Source organism: Vanellus vanellus (assembly GCF_965231255.1).
Source record: "Vanellus vanellus genome assembly, chromosome: Z".
Classification (NCBI taxonomy): Eukaryota; Metazoa; Chordata; class Aves; order Charadriiformes; family Charadriidae; genus Vanellus; species Vanellus vanellus.
The window spans coordinates 4,391,995-4,415,293 of NC_138908.1; the positions used below are offsets into that span (position 1 = coordinate 4,391,995).

Below are 23,299 nucleotides of genomic sequence, written 5' to 3' on the forward strand. Positions count from 1 at the left end.
TCTAAATACAAAAGATATTTTCTCATACAAGTATGAAATGTAAAACAAAACAAAACCTCCAAAACTACAGCTGCCTTTAAACTAAGCAATGCCTGTAAAACATCGCTGTTTCATGCGTAACATTTGTAATGTATGGAAACCAAATCCCCTAAACAGCCATTAAAACCAAGCGCTGTTAAATCCGACGACAGTAAATAGTAACGGCAGTTCCTAGAGTTAACTAGACATTGTACGTGCTACACTAACCAAGAAAAACATATAGCCTTTGGTTTACAGCCTTTAATTCTGTATACTGTAAGTTCATCAGCGTTTTACTGTATTGATTTTAAAGGCTCAGAAACAGTAATTAATGTTACGAACTCCTGGCTAATTTTATGAAATCCCTATTAAGTTAGTCTATGTTTCACTGCTTTTGGGGAAAAGAGTATTCTGTAAAATATAATTTCAGTACAGAATGTTTTACTTTTCTAGAAAAAGATTGTTTAATGTTGCAAAAGGCAGAGATTACACACCAGGTTATTCATATCATTAACCTTAAATTAGTGCCCTTTATTGGTCTGTTTCTTATTTTTCTCATCATCACTTAAGCACATTAAGTGAAATTCTAAAAATTTTCTATTGTTTATGAAATAGTGAGAGATTAAGAAACAGAAAAATCTTATTTAATTCACTGAAACTTCACTACTATTTCAGTTAGAAACAGAATCAGCCCTAAAATCCCTGGTACACTCAGTTATTTCTGTACCAACTATTCCCCGTTAACTAAGAGCTCCGAATAAACTAGGGCAGTTTATTCTACAACTATCTTTTTATCTCTTTTATTTTGAAAAGCTACAATCTAGCTCAGCTTTCAACCACATGTTTGTCTTTTTCCAATAAATCCAAGCTTTATTGTCAGGAAGACATCTATATTAGTTATTCCATAGTGCATGTAAATATAAAATGGGATTCAACCACAAAGCTTTGGCAAAAATTGCAATTTAGTGACTCTATGTTGTGTTCTTCAAAAGTTAATTCAAGGCTTTTCATACAGTGTTATATGGTATTTTCAAAGCATATCGTGCCTTCTCCTTTCACTTATGTTGGTGAAAACTGGACAGTTTCCACTGAAGTTGCATTTAAAAATGAGATAAAAGGAACTGCATGATAAAAATTAGGGGAAAAAAGTAGGATGAATTGCCTAAATTAATTCTCCATATATAAACATTTAAAACATGCATTGTCCATTTTCCATTTCTATTATAAATTCAAAGTGTGTGTGTATGTATATTACACCTGTTTATATGAAGTGTGTGTATGCACGTATACATAAGTATGCAATATACACTTTAAATGTATAATTTTTTTCCCTTGGTATAGTAAACAAAATCATATTCTACAAAATATATATAACTTTCTTCATGAACTTTTATTAATTCATTTCTTTGTTCAAAAACCCATTGGTTATTGGTCCAAGACCATCTTCCTGAAAATCAAAGTAACACATGCACATTAGGAAACAGGGGGAATTCTCCTCCTTGACAGTCTACTGGCAAAGTACGGAGCCACTACCTCAGCTGTGGGCTTCACCCCCCCTGAGCTGTTGTAGTGGCCGCAGATGGACTGCCCTGCCGCCGCTCCCCACCCCTGCACCCCACTGTGGCCCATTCCCATGTGAAAACACCCCTGGCATTCCCATACCACTCCCCATGACTGCTCGCAGCTCCTCCCTGCTGTCTCATTTTAAAAATGCTGTTGCACTGTACAGTTCACCATAAACAAGGTAATGTGGGCTGGCCTTGAGCACACATTGTCACAATGTACAGATACACAAACTGTTAACTGAGTTGTCTTCTCCAACAAAAGTACTAACAATTTGTTGCATAGTTAAATTGGGTTTTGTTCCTTTGACAGCAATTAGCATTATGAGGCAAGTTCTAATAGCACCACTTAAGAAATTTTCAATAAAGACAAAAGCAACGGTGCATTCTGTGTGTAACTCTAAAGGCACTGGATTCTAAATCAAGTTCAATAAATACAGCTTACAAAGGATAAACATATAGATTTAAGCTAGGGTATACCAGTTTGCTGGAAATGTAAAATAATTGCACAGAAACAGCAACTACTGCTTCATTCATAAATACAGATATAGTAATGCTAGTTCTACATATATACTTAAAAGTTGTGCTCACAACGTACAATGTTCAATCTAATATTAATGTAGCCAATGCACTGTACCCTGACACATGACAGCATCTGTCAGGGCAAAAAATTAAAAGCTGAATAGTATGATACCCAGCTGCTAAGGATTAATTCAGCAAAACAAACCTTTCTGTATCTGGGTTGTTTGATTTTTGTTTTCTTTTAAAAAACAAAAGAAAAGCTCTCCCCCAGTAATTTTCATCTCTCTCTACTTTCTTTTATTGCTATACCAACAATGATACGGAAGTATACAAAATCAGTAGTTCCTATAGTTTTTGTTATATATACCTGCAGCATTTATTTGTTTTTCTTTGCTTTCTTAAGTGGTTGCAGGATACCCTCTATCCAATGCAGCTATATGCAACTAGCCGTTTCCCCAGTATCAATCCATCTCCTGAGTTTGAAATTATTGTAGAAGAATGATTGGTGATAACAAATTAGTATTGTGTGCAATAATTATAAAAATTAATGAAGTCTACTAATGCTGAGAAAAATAGAAGAGATTGTGAAATAATCTACTTGTATATCAGGAGATAGTTCCTACCCTTGGAAAGATATGGCTATCCATTTAATTATGTGTCCTTGCACTGACTGACTTCATTAACCATTCACTCCTCAACCACTATGCTTTTGATAGCACTTTAGATCCCAAGCACATACAACCTCACTGAAATGAGATTTTAATTTGTGTTCTTCCTCAGAAATATGAGAAAAACGACTCCCACTTAGGGCAAAGAAGTACTTGTTCCTTGGTTCCTGGGAGAAACTATTCTTTCAAGAGTTTCAAAACTGCTGAGTTTAATCTGCAAAAAAGATGTGGGAACCTCACTGAATCTCACTTTAACCCAGAAATTCTTAACCTCTCTATCCCCATTAGTGACAGTCCTTCTTAAAATATTTCTGCCCGTATGCCTTTTGCCCCATCATCACCCTACCTGAATACCTAGATCCCAAAAGACCCTTTGGTCTCAAGAGCTAGAAAATCTCGTAACCTCTTTCAAATATGTACCTGGTCTCCAGCCCCTACTCCTTTATCCGAGTCACAGCCAAGAGAACAACTAAGTCATGACCAGAGATACTAGCAGAAAGAGGCTTTATAGCACAGACCCTCGGACTATGTAGACCTGAAAGGTAAAGACAAATGCTAGAGCTACCATAACGTATGTATTTAACTGTTAACGACTTTAAAAATTGAGAGGGTAACGACACAGTTGACGGGTCAGTTCAAGAGGTTTGACTACATACTTGACTGGAGATTAATTGGTTAATAATATAAGAACTGAAGTTGTCTCTGTATGGTCCTTATTTGCGTGACAAAAATCACAACCCTCAACTTCAGGAACTTCTTCGATTTAGTAACCAGGTTTCTTCTCCTTTAACCGCATCAGAGTAGCTATCTGTAAAGCCATTGCTGAAATCAGATCCTGCTGGTCCAATTCGTGCAGGCTTGCAGAACGTAACAGAGATGAAATGGGGACTTAAATCTGTCCGTATCATACAGGAGCTGTGCAAAGATGCTCAAACTAGATCATACGACAGCAACAGTAACTTCAGACAAAATACATCTAAACCAAAGTACACATCCAAACATGACCTCTGAGGCTTACTTTCCTTTTAACCTCGGTAATATCAACTTTTTAAAGTGCTTCCATGGGAAGAGTTATAACCAATGACATCACAGCTGGAGGCTCATGGAAGTTTTAATATAGACGAACAGAAGTGGCACAAGCACATCTAAAAGCTGACCCAACTATTGTGCAATTACATTTTATGGCCACAGAGGTTACAAGTTCTTCTTCACTTATCAACAAGAGCTGTCAACCTTCAAAAGGCCTCTCTAACATGCCTAATACAAGTCTTCTATTAATTATTGTTTTGATAATAGAAATATTAGTATTACAGCAGCACTTAGAAGACACATTTATGGATCAACACTTGTGCTTGTAGCTGTTCAAAAGCAAAACAAAAACACTCAGGTAGTACTGAAGAGTTTACAAACACTTAAAAACAGTGCACTTCCTCAAAATGTCCACAGACTAACCTAGTAATTCTTGATACCTGCATGCAAGCGTATCTGTATAAAACAGTTAGCCAACAATACCTTTATCCCCTCATCGCATGTACTAATCTATTGCTATGGTATGTTATACTCAATTTATGCTGCAAATATCATACAGCATACTCCGTTACAACAGGCAGGATAATTGACCTTTAAAATTTGCGTATCATTTACCCCAACTTTGGTTCCAGAAAGTGGTATGCAATTTGAAATAGAGGCAAATTGTCAGAGAAACAGCCAAAATGTTGGGTGCTTATCTAAAATATATCTCAAAGTCTAGTCTGGAGAACTCCTGAAAATTTAGTTTCTCCAAAAAAAAAAAAAAAGGGGGGCATTTCCTCTTTTCCTCTTCTAGTTGGGAATACTGTGACAGCAGCCTTTCATGTGGTCTGTTTGAATCTGTATCTGTAGTCAGGATGGGGAACCATAGTGGCCTTCAGCAAAAGGAGATGAAGTTGACCAACATTTTTCTACCCTTAGAACAGGTTTGATTTGAATTTTGTTTGAATTGTGGCTAGGGGTCTATCCAAAACAAATCTCTACTTTGCTTGGCCCTCAAAATTACCATGAATTTCATTGTCTACACAGATGCAGATGCTGATCTAATTTGTAGCAGCTGCAGAATACTTAATTAAGCCTTTTCTGGCCATCTATGGCTGTCTGCTTCTGTATCACATCATCATGCAGTGCAAGACAGACAAATACTTGAGTGTCACACAATTAGCAAGGGGGTGCAATCATATTTTTTGTTTTGAGTTGTGTGGTTTTTTGGCAAAATATCTGAAAATATGACAATACCTTAGTCAGGCAATTCCATTTCAGGAAAAGAGAAGGAACGCACGGCCTAAAAAAAACTTTATTCCCCCTACCCGCCTCCTCCAACCTTTCCCAAAATGAAAGAGAAGGGAGATTCTCTTTATTCAACTGGGGGCTATCACATGGGCAAAGAAATGTGGTAGCAGGAATGAGCAAGGTCATCCAGTTCTGAAACTCAATTTCTGGAAGCCTTTCTTCTTGGAGGGAAGTAGGGGGCACTGTCCTAGCAGAAACTTCTTTTGAAATGACCAGCTAATGGTGAAAAGGTTTTAAACTTTCTAAAGCTGCATAAATTAACAATGAAATACGAAGTTACCTTCATTAAGCGTAGAGGTTGTGCAAGATACTGCAAGGCAGATAAAAATTTTAAAGACAGGGACTCCCACTGCTGTACTTTGCAGTTGGCAGGAACCTACCTGATCCCTTCCGTAAATTTAAGCGGCCCCACAGCTGCTCTGATTTATTCCCTGTTTGGACATAGGCCCTTCAGAACAAAGAGTCACCAAAGCACAGCACAACTCCCTCCAGCACGCTCTGACGTACTGGCAACTGAGCTGAATGGTAAAGATATTGTATTTCTTGGGTGAAGGCTGCTTAATAATCTAGGTAGACTTTAATCACAGTTGTATTAAACCATATGGTAAATTACATTTCCACCAAATGCCTTGCTTTTATAAAAAAAAAAAAAAAAAGAAATCTAATGTTTCCGAGGCATATGAAGATGCAGAATAATCAGACTGATGAACAGCAGTTCATGAAAATGACAACATTTCCAAATTATTCTTCAAATACATTCCTGTACTTAAACCCTATTAAGATGGGGAATTGATTCCAAATTTCCACTCTAAGCTCATATTTGATCTATTTTTATATTTTTGCATAGGAAAAAAAGCCCATTTAGCTTGAAATTTCACCTAATTAACTTTATGTCAGAAGAGACTGGGGGAGGGGGCAGAATTAAAACTAGTTACAGAGCTTTCGAGTTTGTCTGAGACTAAAGTTTTGCTTGCCGATTTCTGACTAGCACTGAAGAACTTCAAAACCCTTGATACATTTCTTCCATGTAAGTCTAGACTCACATTTTTGGAGTCCCTAAATCTCAACAGGGGAAAGGTTAGTAGGTTAAATTCTTCCTTTAGTTACACTCAAGTAAGATCATTGACTGCAAGTACTGTACCCCTAAAATACATACGTGTATATATAAACTACATACATTTGGTGGAATGTTGCCATAGGATGATGAGCACATTTGAACATCTTGCCGAGAGACAGTGTCTGGTACAGGAACTGGAGTTAGAGCATATTCAAAGATTAATTCTGAGGCAGGAATAGGATCCGGGTGGCCACTGACGCAGGGCCAAGCTTCCATTTTAGGGTCTCACTTGAAACCTAGGAGAGTGCATTGGATTTCAACAGGCTTCAGGGGACTTTGGATGCGGTGGGTGAGCTCCAGAGCATCCCTGTTCCTCGCCAAGCACCAGATTCAGCATTTGTATTGCTGTTAACTCCTTCCGATGCAAATTCAGCCTCATTTTCAAGCAAATGCCAGACCTTAAGTATTACTTTATATCTAAAAAGCATGTGTGGCATACACATGTGGTTATCACTAGCTTCAGATCTGATTCTAATAGGACCCCGTGTTGTCATTCACAAAGTAATAAATACTATATTTACACTTTTAGGACTATTTTAGTAATGCCTAACCTTTAAAAGAAAAAAAAAAAAATTGTCTATGAAGAAGTTACCACATATCACTAGTTTTCAAACACTGTTAAAAAAAAAAAAAACAAAACAAACATTACAGTAAAAAAAAAAAATCTTAGATAAAAATAATCTTTGGGCAACTGTTTATGAGATATTTAAAGGACAATATCAACTTGCAAACTACAGTTTCAGAAACTGCCTTGTGTAACAATGAAACACTTCTGATTACTAGAATTGGATCAGTTTAGCAAAACAAACGATCCTCCTTTTCATTGTTGACTTAGTGCATTTGGCAGCCTTTTCCCCTCTACAATCACCCTCTTCCCTGCAAAGGCCCTTGAAAATATCGGCGAGGGAGCACAAAAAAAAAAAAAAAATCTTTTTTTTTTTTTTAAAAAGGGGGCGTTGCAAAAAAAAAAAAAAAAAAAAAGAAACAAAACCAAAAAAACTTTCCAGAAAGCCTGGAAAGCAACAGATAACGCCCGAGATTACTCTGCCTCCACGATTTGCACCCCGAGAGGGCAAAGCACTATTAAAGTACGGACTTCATAGACTGTACTTCAGTCTCCCAAACTCTCATTTATTCCAATTTACACCAAAACCACCCTACACCCACCCCCCACCCACTCACCCCTCCTGTCCCCGCCTCAGCGACTTCCCGCCGAAATGGAGACGGGGCGGCGGCGGCTGCAGCACCCCGCCACGGCCGGAGCGACCCCGGGGGGCGGGGGGAGGCCGTGCACCGGCCGTCACCACCCCCGCCCCCGCGTGGCAGCTTACCTCCCCGCCGGGGACGGGACGGGGAGCGGGGAGCGGGGACGGGGGGGCGGGGAACGGGGCTGAGGCGGCCGGGCCGCTCCCCGCCGCTCCCGCCGGGGCCTGAGGCGGTGCCCGCGCGGGGGCGGGGCGGGCGGGCGCGCGCGCGGCGGCCGTTGGGCCGCGCTGCCTGAGGAGATGGCGGCCGGTGGCCTACCTGCCGCCGCGGGGTGGAGGGGGGACACCGCCGGAGTCAGCGGGAGACCCTCGCCCCGAAATAAATCAGTAAATAAATTAATAGAAGAAGCCCGAGGCCACGTGTGTCCGGGGTGAGAGGGGTCGGGTGAGAGACCCGAGCGGGCGCCCCACCAGAGCCCTTGGTCTGTTCGCTGTGGGGACACCCCCCCACACACACACAGAGCCACAGGTGCATGGAAAAAAAAGGGCGTTTGGGTTAAAAAAGGTGCTCCCGGTGTTACCCTGTGTTGCTTTTCCTCGAGGCAGGCCCGAGGAGACATGTCCCTGGGCAGTGGCACAGCATCCAGCTTGTCCTTAAAAGACGGAAGACATGAATATGTCAAGCTTTTAACATTTTAGCGTTTGGTCCGGGTTTTCAAATTGGCGTTTATTAAACAATGAGACAGCCGTGTTTTCCTAAATGCATGTAAAAGCATAAATAGTTTTCTAAGTACCAATGGGAGGACGAGCACAGTCCAAGATCAATAGTTTTGTAATTTTATTGATAGTGCAGCATCCCTAAGGTAGGATTCAGATGGCGCTTATTACAGCTTCTGAAAATGTCAAGTTACTTACAAGTGATATTCCTTTTAGGCCTAAGTGCACATCAGTAAAGACTCTTGTTCTTTTCATAGAAATTGTTTCATAAATCTCCTTAAATATATTTAAGTACTATAGGTTTGCATTTTAATAATACACTACTTTTGTGCTTTTAAACATCTAAGGTGCCGAACAAGAATTGTAAACTGTGAAGTAACTACTATGGGAAAGATTAAGTAAAGGATTGGAGGCGGATGATTTTGACAATACAGAGGGTGTATGTGGTGAGTGTTTAATATTTATTGCATTTAATATTACAAAGTATTATTTATTGTTTTCAGATTTAATGTTAAAAGCAAAGCCTGGAGAGCGAGCTCTGCTGTGTTATGTACTTACAGGTACACCTGTGACAAAGGCTTTCTGTAATCATTGCTTGATGCATACAACACCATTTTAGTAATGGCATGCCATTTTATTTAAAGTTCATGTGTCAGCTGTGCCTACCTTGCAAATATTTTTTTGCAATTAAATGATTTTGCAAAGAATCATGTACATTTCAGCTCTTTGCAGTGGTTTACAAAGCATTTAAATTGTGCTCCTGGAATATATATCCTATTATCTTTGAAATTATCTGAGTTTACATCTTTTGTTCATTATAAAGGCATATGGATTGAGGGAATATTCTGAATGAATGAAGAACAAATACAGTACTGTTGAATAATCTTGTGGGGTAGATTAATCTATAGCCTCGATTTCTCTCAGGGTGGGTTGCTGTGGCAACCGCCCCAGCTCACTTTAAAATAATTTTGTAAAGCTTACTTCAAGCGCTGCACCCAGCGTGGGCCAAGTTTAAAAGCAGCCAGACATGGGAAGAAGTGTTATACTGTGTTGCTCTTACAAGATAGGGAGGTGGTGGAAGAGAGCGAGGCGTGGAGTGGAGTGGGGTTGAGCAGAACTTTAAACAGAAAATAGAAACCAAGCCGCCCCAGGGTTAAGAAGCAAAGGAGGTGGATCATTTCATAGTAACCTTACTGCTTTTCAGTTTAAACACCATTAAAAGATGTAAGCTGCCAATCTCATTTCTCCTAAGGGAAAGATACATTCTGCATCCACAAAAGAACAAAAACGGACTTTGATAATCACCTTCAAAGGAATGTTACCTTGAGATAATCACACTTGTAAGGGAAAGAGATACTTGGATACACACTTCAGTCTTTGATAAAACTTTGGAGATCTGATTTTATAATTATTACATTTTGACTGACGTTTCATTGTTTAAAACAGTGCGTGCTTCAGGTGGTGGATTAAGAAAAAAATAATTTTGTCAGCAGACCTACACATGACCTGTGACCAGCAAAAAAGAGTCGATTTGAGTCTCATGCCAGAAATTTGAAAAGGGTGCATTTGTGGAGCATCAGTACAAGTACAGACACCAGAACAAAGGTTTTTCACTGTTTGAAATTATTCCAGATTTTAAAATTAAATGCAGCAAAAGAGAGAAAAAAAAACCCTGAACACTTCAAAAGATACTGCATAAATTCATGACATATCTAACCCTGATATGAGTGAGAAAGCCTGATCCCTCCCCTTATATCTGTTTGTCCATCTAGCATCTGAACCCTGTTTTAAATTTGAGGTGTCCTTTACATGGATTTGATGAATTGTGCTCATGACAAAAACTTGGCATGGCTTTAAGGTGCTCCAGTATGTGAAGGTCACAACTATTTAAAGATTAGGCCACAAGTGCCCACATGGAGGTGTAGTAGATGTGCTAAGCTGCTGTATACTTTTATTTTCTGAAATACTGGCCTACTGTAATAATTGCTTTCAAGATATGATGGTGCTCGTGTTCTGTCTTGCCAGTTGAAGGGCTGTGTTACCAACTAGCCAGAAACCTGAAAACTTACGTATCCTGCACAAAATAAAGCAGATGACAGTCATTTTCAATTGGAGCATAAAAGTGTGAAGTCTTAACGCAATTTTCTATTTTTGCCACTAAGAAAACATGAATATTACTGTATAGTTGGGTGCCATGCTAGGAGACCAAAATTGTCTGCAGAAGGGGCATAGCAAGGGTACAACCCGTAACTGTTCCCTATTTCTTTGCTGCTGCACTTCATGCCAAACCTGAGGCTGAGAAAATATTTCTTCCCCAACGTTATTCCGTCTCCGCTGCTGACACTGCTGAGCATATGTGCCTCTCACCACCGTATACAGTGTGCTTGGTTCGTGTCTGGCTGCCTGGTGGCTCTGGGCACATCAGTGTCACTGTTATTGTTGTTGTTCTGGGGACATTTGTAGCACGTTAACTTTCTGTCCATTGAGAGGTGACCACTCTGTGTCTAAATCTCACCAAGACAGAGTAGGGCATGATGAGACCCACAGCCACTGAAAGGTTTTCTCTGGGGATCTGCAGTGAGAGCAATTGCAGGGTGCTTGTTAGAGCTGCCTGAGCTTTGTTGTACTCTGACCATGCTTTGAGCATCCATGTTTTAAGAAGTACAGTTGAATTGAAAAGGCATTTATTCACTGTCGAATACGGAACTTTGGAAGTAGGTCAGTGGCCCAATGAGATGTTTATAGGGGAAAAGACTGCGAGACCAAGGACTTGTATTAAAATAAACCAAATATATATTTATCACTGTTGTTTGAATTCAGTCGTTTGGTTTTATCACGCATGCTGTTCCTATTTCCAGTACCTTAATCTATCATAGAAATAATGGTCTGTGCCTTTATAAACTCCCCTGCTGCTCTTGAAGGGTCATAAAAGTTGGCTATCTACATAGAAATTAAAAGAAGTATCTGCAAAGTCCAGTTTTACTCACAAATTATTTCATGTGCTTAATTTGGCTTCAGTCTCCCATACAGTACGGTCCTTTCAGTACGGTTTTAAAAGCAAATGAACCTATTAAAAAAAAAAAAAAAAACTCCTGTCCTTTTATACGCACAGTGTGCTGGTAATGCTGCATTTTTGTGGGCAAGTCTGACAAGAGACCCTCTCCGGCGGTGACAGGGGACCTGAGTGGCATTTCATCCATCCGTCCGGCGTTCCTCTTCGGGGATGGCGGTGCTGCCCCAAACTTTGCCCTCGGGATGGCTCTCGCCCTGCGAAGCCGGCGGAGTTTGGGAAGTTGGGCTGCGGGGAGAAGGACCCCACCGAGGATGCGGGAGGTCTGCGGGGGTGTGCGGTAACAAGGACGATAGCCGCGGGGTTGCTGCTTCCCCCCCCCCCCCGCCCCAAACCGCTCCGGGAAGTGTCGGAGCAGAGCGGGACGCGGGTGGGCGCCGGCGTGTCAGGACGGCGACAGGCAGGGACATTTGGGAGCCCTCGCGGCTACTCTGCGGGGGAACGGGCGGCCCCTGCCCGAGCTCGGCGGCGTGACCCGGGCTGCCGATCCTGCCTTCCCCACGCTGCTGCACCTCGCCGGGGGGGGGGGGGGGGGAGGAAGCATCGGGTCGCCGTGTTGTCTTCGCCAGGGTATAATAAAGGATTGTCATTAGGTTTGCGTGTGGCATATGCCATTACCCCCACCGTAAAACTAAAATTAGCAAAATGTCAGGAATGGAAAGATTGATTCACCCAAGATGCAATTATCATTTAAAAAGTGCTTGATTGAGGTGCTGATGTTCAGTGATTTATTCTGCATACCATATACATAATTAAAGTAGTGTAGTGGAGTAATTTATCAATCTAGTTTAGACTAGAGGGGCAAGGAAGGGAGCTGCTGCCGCTGCTGCTGCTCTATGTTTGTTTTATTAAAACGCTTTCGGGATCTGATCCCGCCCCCTTTTTGCAAGAGTGAAACTGATTATTTCTCCAGCTCGGGAGGAGAGAGTCATTCGTTTGGGATTGTGGGAGAGGGAGAGAGAGAGAGAGAGAGAGAGAGAAATAGAGACACGGAGAAGGAGAAGAAAAGGGAGGAAGAAGGAGCGAAGCAGAGAAGGACACCTCATCAGGCGTGTAGTTTGAATCCCTTCCTCGCCTCCCCCTTCCCCTCCCGATGTTACAAAGGCTGTGAGCTGCTCGCCTTTTCCCATTCGCCTGCTGTCACTTCCTTCCTGGACGCTTTCAGGACGAGTCCGGTTACTTTTAATCCGACCAGCAGCTCAGCCACTTTCTCCTCCTCCACGCTGCACACACGCACACACACACACACTCACACACACACACCCCAGACGGCTTCTGGCTGCTTATTGGATTGACTTTGAAGGTTGTGTGTGTGATTCAAGGAGGCTGCATGTTGAACCAGGTGGTGAATATTTAAGGCTGGAAGAAGTAAAGGGATTTTTTCTTTTTCCTATGAAAGGAAAATATCTCAAGGACTAGCCTGATCATCCAAACAGCTAAATGTTTATAATGTAAGTACATGTGAAATTCAGCATCGGAATAAAATGTAGCGGGCAAGGTACAAAAGCCCTATGTACATTTCCTAGTGCGTTTGAAGAATGCATCGGTCATTGTATGTGGACTGGGATTGAGGTTGCTTGCAGACTTTTTAAGTGTACGATTGCACTGTCAATTGCTTAAAAGTAACTTTTTAGACAATTAACATAGCTCACTGTCTAGTGAATTATTGCAGACTTGTCTCTATCAGTGTCATAAGCGTTTAAACTTTGATGAAGTTAGTTTACATCATTTGTGTGCTTGATCTTGTGCAGTGCTTGAAGCTTGTTTGATTTGAATAGTTCACCAAATGCTATGCCCTTGTAGTGCTTGCACCCTGATTTATCAGACTAAGGAAACAATCCAGTTTGAGTGAAATGTGCTTAAACTTCATTGTATGAAGAACATTGTATGAAGGCTCTTCAGTTCTGGAGTTTAGGTAATGCATGCTTGCAAGTGTTTAACTTTGTGCCTCTTTCATTTGAATACTTATATTTGAGATGGAAAGACCCCTTGCATTGATGTGGTAATTTAAATCATGGGCTGCAGACCTCTTTTGGAATAGTATACCTCAGTCTTTACGTAGTACTTTGAGTAATCTTTACATTCTTAATACAAGGGTGTAGAGCTAATCAGCCTTACAAAACTGGCTGGTTTAGCTGCAGTAGTTACTTACAGGCTAAGATAAAGTTTAATGTAAATGAGAGACTTATAAGACTATTGGTGCATTATGTAACTGTAATACTTAGGGTTTCCCACAGAACTTAAATGTGACCTTCTGTCAGCCTGAAAAGCAAAACAAGTATAAAGACAAGCTAATAACTCCTTTTCAAAAAAAAAAAAAAAAAAAAAAAAGGCAGCAGCACAATGCAAAACAAAAGTTAATGAATCATTGTGGGAACCTAAGCATTGTCTTGTATAGAAGAGTTCTATTTTCTTTATTGTATATAATTATTATTATTATTAGCAAATACCAGTATCCTGAAGTTAAATACTGTAATACACAACTTAAGACTAAAGATTTAGGAGAATTAAGCAGAGAAAGGCACTTTGCCAGTATTTTACTGGTGATCAGAAAAGAATTGTCTTGACACAAAAAGCATTTTCCTAGCACTTACCTGACAATCAGCTTAATGGCAAATGTCCTAGTTTCATATCTTTACTTTAAAAGAACTACAAGATAGGTGATAAACCAATTATATTAGATGTAAATGTGACTAGATTTCTTTTATTGACACTTTCCCGGGTATTGTGGTTGAAGAGTAAAGATGTTTATATGGAGTATAATAACTCTAATCCCTAGAGGCTTGGCAGGGCATGGAGATATAACCACCTGTGAACCAGTTCTAACCTCTGTGTTACATACATACTGATTTCCAGTTCAAACGCTGAGGCAAATGGCCACTTTGGGGATTTGTTATTTTGTGAACTATTTATGTAACATGAAGTCAAAAAACCCACAAGACTTCCTTACTTTATCAGCTTTATTAAAATATATGTTACGTTATTCTTTCTATGTTAATGAATACATAATTCATGTCGAGTCTAATACTAAAGGCTCTGCTCACACTTAAGTCCCTTTAGAAGTAACGGAAAAATTCTTTGAGTAAGAACTTAAGAGAATGGTCCTTAATTCAGGGTGTTTATGTTCCTCGTAGTACACATCCTTTTATTTTATAAACTTGCTGTTTATATATATTTTTACTAATATGCCCTACATAGCTAGTATGAGGAGATAGTTCTGCGACCTGAACATGAAAACCTTTCATGCAAACACTACTTACACAACTAGTCCCACTGACAATGCTGAAACTACTTGAGTGAAAATTAACAAGTCACAGGAAAAAGAATTGACAGGATCAGGCCCCTAGGAGATCTAAACCTCTTGCCTGTCCCATAGCTCTCTTAGGACAGAGATGTAAAGAATGTCACTTTTGATGTCCTATAAATGAATGCAGGAATCAGATATGTCTATGTCTTCTTAAGATTACTTGACCAAGAAAAAATGAAACTTAGACTTATAAAGCCTTACAGAAATTGGTAGTAAATGATGAGTAGTGTGTGAGATTAAGTCTTTTAGAGTTATGCTCCTGAGCTGCTATTTTGGAGCATTGTAAGAAAATTCACACAAATACTTTATTACTGTGAATTTTCTTTCAATATAGGATCAGAAAATTTTTCTTTTTTTTTTAATAAACACCGTTAATTTATGTACCTGCAACATATATATTCAAAACCAGACAGATGCCTCTCTTAAATGGTTATGGTTTTTAAAACATTTGAAATGTTATAGACAAAGAGAAATGAAGCTTTCTGAAGCTTTTCCCAAAAGTTTACCTCTGAGAGATTTTGATAGCTCACTACTTAGTAGAGAAATACAACTACATAGAAACTTAGGAACTGAGCAGGAGTTGTGAATAGAATACTTTAGCCAACTTCATGTCTTTTAATTTCACTTTTCTGCGTAACAGGTTAATTTATTATTCACCAGAATAATTCTGTTTATCATCAGAGACAGCTAAGTATTTTTCTGCGTCTCATTGAGCAAGAAGTCATTAACTGCTGTTAGGTGCTTGAAAAAGTAAACATTTGTTTTTTGATGTGTAGACTCCATTTTTACCTGTTGGACATCATTATTCTAAATTACATGATAATTTATCCAAAAATCAACTAAGGTGTAGTGGTATTCTTTTGAAAACACTGGTTATGAAGAGGAACATAAATAAGGTGCTATATAATTTCAAGGAGTTTATAGTCTCTGCTTCAGCATTTTGAAAAATAACCAAAGCAGTTATATTTGTGATGTATTTTAAGATTTTTAAATTTTGCTGTATGATATCAGCAGAGAGATTTTGCTACGTCCTCATTTGGCTCTATAGCGACTTAGGTATAAAATAAAAAAAAATTACATATGTAATTCCGAACAGCTAGAAAACTTCAAGCTTAAGAGCATGGTTGGCATTCTGGTGTTTGAAAAGGATGAAAATAGAGTTTTCTATTTTATTTCAGAAACAAAATGGGTTTAGAAGAGCTATGGTCAGCAAACACAAATGATGGTACAAGTGAAAAATTGAAAAATTTAGGGTTTTAATTTTCTGTTTTTAAAAGGAATTATTTGGGTCCTCTGACCAGCTTTAAGGTAATTTTCTCAGAACTAATGGTGATTAAAAGCTAGTGTCTTCAGTCCTCCACTTTAATCTCACTGTCTCATTGACTGCAGTGCAGTAGAGCTTGTCTATTCACTAGGATCTGTCATCTTTAGGAAATCAGAACAGCTTATAGAGGCGATTCACAAAACCAACAGTGACAACAAAGTCTTATGTGCCTTACAAAAGAAGGATTAGGCAGTTCACGTGTCATTTTGATTGGGCAGAGATAAAAGCTGATTGCTGCAGCATGGCAAGGCACACTTCAATTTCAATTGATTATTTTTTAAGATAACTATAACTCTGTTGCTTAGTCATTGTTAAATGCAATTTGAAGAAAGGAAAACTCAATTTTTACATTACTGGTTTCATATGACTTTATAATAAAAGGCAGAGCCACTTGTAGCATTGTTACACAATTTTTTTAAAAAGCTGTTTAAGTCACTGCTTTGGGGAAATATAAACTGTAGTAATGATTGTCCTGGGATTTTTTAAAAACATTTTTGCCTAGATGATGTCCTGTAATAGCAATAAAAAGTTCTTAAAAGTGCCTAGGACTGTACTAAATTCACTGCATTTACCCTATGAAGGGCTTATGTGCAGAGGAGAAAGCGTAAAATGTGTCAGGGCTTGGCAGATTTATCAAAAAGTATAATACTCGGGAACAAGTAAGTCATCTTAGTTTACCTCTAGTCTGTTATTTTTCAAAATGTAATACGATGTAAAACTGTACTTTGTGTTGCATATGTGAACATAGTAGTCTGGTTTGAAAATGGCTAGGAAATTAAATGTTGTCCCTATATTATTAAATATGTGATTTAGCAGTGAAAATAGTTTCGGCTATTTGCATAATTTAGTTATAACGTACAGCCTTTAACATTTGTGAGTATGAAACTTGGAAGCTGATAACTTCTATGCTAATTTCTTACCATTTTTCAAAAGAACTCTTTTTTTTACCCAACTGATGCCTCCTAGTGTTTCACATAATAAAACACTAATGAGTCAACCATAAATGTAAACATATTTTTTCATTGTCTTCATCTTATGTGATACATAAAATTAATATTTATGTATTTAATTTTGTGTGTGCTATTATAATCAGAAAGGAAACTCCTGTAAATTCAGATGTTTCATCTTAATGGACACCGAAAGCACATTTTGATTTTCTTTCATTTTAGCTTTGCCTAGCTGTATTTTGAAAAGTTTATGTTCTATGTAAAGTACATTTTCTTTTTCTCCTTTTGTTTCCTATGTGCATTACACTAAATTCTTAACAATGTTTTATGAGGCTCAAATGGGAATGTTTCAAATTTTGGTAGGATAATGTTTCGAAAAGTGAGCCCTTGGAAATAGGCAATAAATGCAGTTATAGAAATGTTTGGAATATCCTGAAGTACTTCACGGCCAAATGACATGAAAAAGATTAGCCTGATACATGCTCGCTGATTACAGTCCTTAAAGAATAGTTGAGTTATCACATTTTGTAATTGTTCCTAGTTATTTTACTGCTCTATAAGCAAGAAAACTGTAGTAGAACAGTCTTCAAATGTGCAAAACCTGCACCTTACACTTTTGATTGTAGATGTGGATGATCAGTACTTCTGAAAAGGAATTCATGTGCATAAAATATTGAAACAGAGCTTGGAGTGGTAAAGACTGAATTACAGTGTCCTTTTCTTAGAAGTTAAGTCTGGCCATATAACTCACGAATAACTGAAAAAGCGTTCAGTTATACTGGATTTATATCATACAATAGTAGAATATTTTATTTTTTTGAGTGGAGGGTGTAATTTTCAAAAAGTTACCTAGTGTCAGTGTGACAAAATAAAGCTTGCAGGCCCCAGCTGTATATTTGAACTGTCAGGCACGGTCTTACAATGATAAAGAAGCAACCAAGGCTGAGTGCACTTTTGCACATTTTAATGTCACACAGTTTTATGTAAAGTATTGAGATCAATTTAATGATGACATCAGAAATACAGCCTGTTATTCTAAGACTTTCAAGAAAAGCAGTGGAATTCCTAGATACTTATTCTACTAAGGAAGTTTTAAAGAGAAATGAAATTATTATTTATTAAAAAATCATAAGTCTACCAGTTAATATGAGTAATAAAAAATTGTGACTTCTTCTCAAGGCACATATGGTAAATTTAGGTGCTTGCTTACAGATAAAATAATTATTTCCCACTGAATACAGAGAGTTAAGTCTAGATATGCAGATCTCAGTCATGGGATTTAGTGTTTGGTTTTAGTATATATAAAAAAATGCAGGGTTTAGGATTGTGTTTTGCCATCAACCCTGTTAGTGTCACATTTTTCTCCCATCAGTTTTGAACTGCAAAGAGACCTTTCGGAGATCTGCCATTTATTTAAGCCACTAAACATCGGATAGTATCCTAGCCTTTAAACTTCCTCACATCTTGAAAGTATTTCAAAGTATGCAAATGGCACCCGTTATTCAGCCAGGAAAGCTAACGTGCAAAAGTGATATAGTTACATTGCTTCTTCCCTTGTGAAGAGAAAGTAAATTTGGAAGAGAAATAGAGGAAAGCATAGAGAAAAAGAATCTTTAAGGCAGTTCAAATGTAGGACTATTTCTCTGAAATACAGCTGAACAGAACTGCACTGAGCATTCCCCCCCCCCCCCTTTTTTTTTTTTTTACAACTGAATATATTTGGATTGCAGAAATATGTGCTAGGAAATTATAGAAGAATGTTATCTGACTTATTTAGAAACAGGTCCGGATCAATCATCTGAGAATTGTCTATTTTAATATTGTGTGGAATACGCTCTCGTGCAAGGTGGATTCAGTTATCACACCAGTGAGGTCTGTAGCCGGGGCCCCTTTTGTAATTCCCTGAACAGGTGACTTAGCAGTCACCTGCTTCAGCAGGGTAGATGTACTTATCTCTGCCTTCTGCCACCTTCTCTGACATTGCAGGGCTGCAAGAGTTTGAGCGGAGAGGGCTTCGGAGATCCTGGCCAGTACAGCAGGTCCTGGAAAGTCAGTGTCTGCTGCCTTCACTTAAGTTCACCATAAGGCAGTCCACAGATTAGGGACAGATTGGAACAGATGGCATAAAGCTCCTCTGCCTCCATTTCCCAGGTTATAAAGCACTGCTGATACAAAACTTAGAATCCAACCTAACAGGTCTTTCCTGCCTCTTATTTCTTCAACTGTATAATTGATTCAGTGAAGTTTATAATGAAAATTATTATTAAGCAAATGCTAGTGCAGGCATCCACCTTAGACATCACTGTCTTTTATCTCTCATCCTGTAATCACAGGATGTACAGTTAAATGAACGGAATTAAAAATAACATATGTTTGCTTTTATAGATACAGGACGCATGCCATTTGTGGAACCCATGCTCAGTTAAATTTCACTATTTACTTTTAAGAGTCAATCAATAGCCGTTAGCAAAGTATGTACAAAGGACAAGGAGGGAGAATTGTGAAATTGTTTATAAAACACATCTGCAAAAGTAAACATAACGCAGAACGTTGCCCACGTGAAACATTACTTCTGGTAATATAAATAACAAGTAGCATAGTAGCATATGCTATTTACTTGATTTCTAATAAATTCTTCCTCCTAGTGACAAATACATTACGATATGACATTATACTCAAAATAATGATGCATTATTATAATCCAAATTATTTAGTTATTGTCAAATCATTACAGGAAATTAAGATGTTCCAGAATGTATCCACCAACCTAAGAAGCTAGACTGTGGCACTTTTAATTTAAAAATTCCATATGGACTTCTCAGTGGAGATTGTTTTAAATAATTTCATTGGAGTCGGGTGGAAAAGCTGTCCCTAATGATGGGGGAGTGGTGTAGAGAAACGACAGGACACTGCGGTTCCGTGACCGTCCCGTAGTGCTGGCCCACGCTTCCCCTTCAGCCTGGCATTTTAGCTTCAGACTTGTGCTGCCAGGAACTCCCCTCTGGTTGCCGTAACCCTTGGGAATGCCTGGGCAGTTCGTAGAGAAAGTTTGAGGATATTCTGTGAAACCAGCAGGAGACAGTATGTCCTCTACACTTATCCTCAGGCCTGCTTTTTCTCTGTCCATCTGTGTCCTGGATGTCGCTCCTGCCTCTACTGAATATAAGAAGTGGGAGAAACAGCAAAAAAGGAGGAAGGCTTTTAGAAAGATTAGGAGAAACGCGGCTACGGACTGTTTGGTAAGATGGTATGCAAATGGAAGACAGTGGACAATACATGTTAGCTGAACATACAATCTTAATCTTGCAGAGGTTTTTCAAACGAATTTCCTACTGAAGTGTGTAGAATTTGCATTGCTATGAATAATCCTTAATTTTGCAGATGTAGGGTAATGGTCTTAACAAAAGAATAACAATGATTGTTTAAATGTGTTCTATACCTATAAGGAGTTAATCTTTGAAGCAGTGTTTGATGAGAACCTGTTTTCCCCTCAGAATCCTGGACAAGTGGTCAGTTTTTCCTTTATCTTGCTTATGTCTATAACATGCAGACAAGGAATTGATATAGCAGCAGAATGAGGGAAAAAACAGCTTATTACCCTACTGCAATATATGAAATAAGTGTGAAACTGCACACTTACCAAACTTCTACATGACACATTTTTTATGTCAGAATACTGAGCCAGGGAATGCATCCTTGCAGTGGCATATAAATGTACGACTTCATCCAAAACACACATACCTAAATTTTAGAGATCAGAAATATGACCATAAATGTTAGTAAGAGCCTATGGATTGTTAGGCTCATTTAAAAATAAGTAGGATGAAGCAGAATTTCATTAATGTTCTTGGGAATGCACATTAAAAAAAATACAACCCGGGCTTGTTGGATTACTAGTACTCTTTTTTTATGTGACATGTTGTTAGCAATTGGAAATAATTTAAAATTACATTCTAAAATGTGTATTAATTAGAAAATAATATTCCAGGCTTTTCTTAAAAAGAAACATGATAGAATGATTGGCAAGCTACCTAATTAAAGCAGAACTGCCCGTAATTACTTGTACAGAAATGGAGAAAGCCTACCTATATCCTTGGTAGGTGGAAATCTGCATATCTTCACTGGGATAACAATAGGATCTGGCGTCTCTGTTTTATTGTTGATGCTGTGATAAAAAAGATTATGCATAGGACACAAACAGAACAATCTTCTTCTAGATTTCCTATAATATTCTTGTCATACAATTGGAAAATTTGACTCATATTTCTGTGGTTTTTCCAAAACTTTATATTGACAGAGCAAAATGAGAATATATCTTCAGTACAAGTTCCAGTACTTAGATCCCCATGAAGAATATTACATTTACTTTAGTTATGTTTCCAGTAGCCATTGTCACAAGCTCAGTATTACATTCTGTGGTGATCAGCAGAACAGTCATCTTGAAGGCATCCTTACCGAGTGCTATCTTTCCTGGAATTTCATGTTTTTTAAAAAAATGTATCAGGGATAAGATACGGTGGTGACAGACATAATGCAAATCTTCATGACAGATACAAAGAAAGCAATAGAAGAAGTGGTATTTTTGCATGGCATTTTAATGCTATTAGGAATGCTTTTTTTCCCCTCCTTCTAATCCTGTAGAAAAATACTTAATTGAGAGCACCAAGATTTATCAATGGAAGCAGAGTGTGTTCTTTATCGAACTTCTTTTTTTCTTTTTTTTTTTGTCACTTAATAGCAATATGAAACAATATCTGATGCAGCAAAGAGGCATGACACGAAAGAAAGATATTCTGGTCTGTGTTGAAGAGCAATACTTGTCATGTATCTGGACAAGTGGTGATTTTCTGGTGCTGCCTTCTGTTACAAGTCGCTAAATGTCGTCTGTAAAGCAGTAGCGCTATGTTCTACCACATTTTTCTGTATAAGATTAAAGGCAAACCTGTCGTGAGACCATCACTACTTTGACTACCCCAAACAGGACATGGAATAGCACTTCTACAGATTTCTGATAAAAAGTAATTTTGAGGATGGTCAGGAAGAAAGTATTTGTTCTATCCTTTCACTCTACTGTTTTCCAGATGTGATCGGAAAGAGGAAGCTGCTCCACTAATGGATCAGAAGATTGCTCCGTGATTTAAACATCATCCTAAAAATGCAGCTTCCATGTTCGATAGATATGAGTTCAAAGTACAAAGTACAATGTAGATATATCAAAAAGACCTCTTTAAAATCACAAGGAATCTACAGACATAGAGTTTAGTGAGATTCCCCTGCTGACACTTGCGAAAAAAAGAATCATCAGCGTTCTATTTTCATATGTTGGTCTGAATGCTGATCTTGAATTCAGAACAGTTAAATAAATACCCACTATCGTATCTGTTCACAGAGCATGTTTTGTCATCTAAACTAGATATCTAAGATTAAAATACAGGTTTTCTATTGAAAAAGTGAACATACAACACATTCAGGTCCAAAGTGTACTCCAAATTTTTAAAAAGTTTCTTGAATATAATAATCTCCAGCACCGCACGCAACCCGGCGGTGATGATTCCCAAGACCAGAGAGAAGAATACTTCAATAGGAATTCCAAAACTTAAAAATAAAGGGGGAATTTTAAAAATATATTGTAAATCTTTAACATACAATTCACTAATGATCATCCCTAAAAAGACAGATGTACTTTATTTGAGGCAACAGATGCCCAGTAAAAAAGTCTGCAAATAAAGTGCAGAAGCTATACAACAGTCCAATGCATACAATGTAAGAAAAGGACTCAGAACCCCTAAACGTAATTTTAAATGCAGTTGCAAACTTTCTTTCTGCAAGTCTGTTATGCAGTGTCTCGGTTTTCCAAGGGCAAAACACGAATGAAAATTGGCAACTTTACTGAGATGCTGTAAAAGCTAAAATCTATTCATCATGCCAGGATGTATCCACATAATTAGAAAGGACTTAGGGCAACACGAGAAAGGGGAATTTAGGTTTTACATTGCTGTGTCCTGTTTTCTACTGGAATCCACATCCCCAGATTAAGTCTATAAATTCTTTATAAGCACGTTTTAACTTTTATAGCAGAAATTCAGGATTTGAGAAAGCTGATTTGAAATACTTCCTACCCTTAATTTAGAGCAGTTCACAGAAAAGACAATTCTGTCTTTCTGGAAAGGTCCTTAATCAGTTGGCTATAGAATATTCTGGGAGAAAGCTACTTTTCGTTTCCAAATGTGAGGCCATCCCGTTTTTGTATAGATAATTAAATATTCATCAAACGAAGGGCTGTAATTGAGTCATGTTTCACTGGAATGCCATAGCTCTTTAGCTATTGAGTTGGTTTCTTATGCTCTTTTATCTCTCTTCCTTAAAAAATACAAGCCTTTTTGTGTTTCTAGTCTGCACTATAGCGTAAAACGAGTTTAAACAACCAGTTCCATGCCATCTTTCCTATGGCATTGTCTGAGAAGTTTGCTTTTAGTTTATAAAATACAATGTATAAGAAGAAAGTGCCTTCTGTTTTATC

The 23,299-nt window shown here is 38.3% G+C and overlaps 1 protein-coding gene across 10 annotated transcripts in view; it reads left to right on the forward strand.

Annotated features, from left to right (window-relative positions):
- Nucleotides 1-23,299, forward strand: part of MEF2C (myocyte enhancer factor 2C) — a 142,245-nt gene that overhangs the window by 1,622 nt on the left and 117,324 nt on the right. For 7 of the 10 annotated variants that reach the window (XM_082497085.1, XM_082497076.1, XM_082497073.1 and 4 more), the window contains exon 2: nucleotides 8,479-8,577. The gene's annotated coding sequence lies outside the window, so the exon portion shown is untranslated. Of the gene's footprint in view, nucleotides 1-8,478; nucleotides 8,578-9,622; nucleotides 9,737-12,356; nucleotides 12,653-23,299 lie in introns of those variants that run through there. The other 3 variants (XM_082497079.1, XM_082497081.1, XM_082497082.1) reach the window with 2 other exon arrangements.